This window comes from Bombina bombina, chromosome 2 (assembly GCF_027579735.1).
Source record: "Bombina bombina isolate aBomBom1 chromosome 2, aBomBom1.pri, whole genome shotgun sequence".
Lineage (NCBI taxonomy): Eukaryota > Metazoa > Chordata > Amphibia > Anura > Bombinatoridae > Bombina > Bombina bombina.
Window position 1 is genome coordinate 526015001 of NC_069500.1, and position 1655 is coordinate 526016655.

Sequence of the window (1655 nt, forward strand, 5' to 3'; positions counted from 1 at the left end):
TGCCACGGCTAAAAAAAGGTTGCAAATCACTGATCTAGGTGATAAACATTTTCGCTAGAACACACTAATAATTTACTTGCATTTTTAAAAAGCCAGCAACATGGGCTATAGTTAGGACCCAAACACTAAAGTTCCTGTGGAGAGGGCCATCTTATTTATTTTGCTGTCATTTATGAAGCTGTGATTTTGTGCTTTCACATAGAGAAAGGCTGTATTTAACGTTGTGACTTTCTGCTTTAAAACATGTACTTATATTTGGTATTACATTTTAGAAATACCTGTAGTTAAAGGGGCAGTAAACCTACAAAACAATGTAATATAATTCTGCACATAGTGCAGAATTATATTACATTATCTTAGCGCTAACTTTATACTTTAAAGTATTGCAGAGCAGGAGCGAGCTGCATTGAGTGTAATGGCGCGATCGGGCCGGGCTGTGACTAGACAGCTGCCCAGGTGCGCTTAGACAGAAAGCCAGACCCGCTCAGTATAAAATATGCCTGCAATACTTTAGTATAAAATTAGCGCTAAGATAATGTAATATAATTCTGCACTATGAGCAGAATTACATTACATTATTTTGTAGGTTTACTGCCCCTTTAATGTCCCATTTATATATACTAAGTGCTGGATCTCCCTCTGAATTCACTTTATTTATTCATCTTTATTGAGTTTAAATCAGTGATAATTATACAATAACCATGGTATTCACTCACTATTTCTCTCCACAGGACAGGATGAAATTGGATAGAATTTGTATGTACATTTCCAGAAGAATAGTTATATACATTGAACATTATGACTAGTTTTAGGTGTTTCATTTTGTTAGAACAGGTAATAAGTAAGTAGTTGCTTAAAAGGTTATACAACCCAAATATTTATGTCATGACTTAGAGCATATAGTTTTAAATATGTTTCCAATTTATTTCTATTATTAAATTAGCTTTGTTCATTTGGTATCGTTTCTTAAAGCAATACACTAGTGGATGATAGAAGAACAATGATAATAGAAGTAAATTGGAAAGTTACTTAAGAATGTATGCTCCATCTGAATCATAAAAGTAAAAAAATGGGTATCATGTCCCTTTAAAGTCAAAATGAAATGATGATTCAGATACAGCATGTAATTGTTAAGACTTACTTTACTTCTATATTATTAAAGTTACTTCATTTTCTTGGTATCCTTTGTTAAAATGTATACCTAGGTAGGCTCAGGAACAGCAATGCACTACTGGGAGCTAGCAAGTGATTGGTGGCTACACACATATGCCTCTTGATATTGGCTCACCAGATTTACCCAGCTAGGTCCCAGTAATGCACTGATGCTTGCTCTTGAACTGACTTTAATTATGTACCCTTAAAACCCTTTTGTGATTTAAAAGTACGGAGCAAAAGCTGACTACTACTCCTACATGAGGTGAACCAAGAAGGGCCGAAACAGGTCAGTTACAACGGTGGATGTATTTGTCATCACTTTCATCCCCATTTTAAATGTAACTCTGCTTCAAAAGCTTTAATGCCCCAGTCAGGATGTTATATTAATGCAGCAAAAGTATCTATCCGACCTGAAAGCAAAGAAAAAGACATCTGAATCATTAGATAAAGCTGATACATATAGCAGTCCCGTAAGAAGTGTCCAATAAGCAACCACTCAA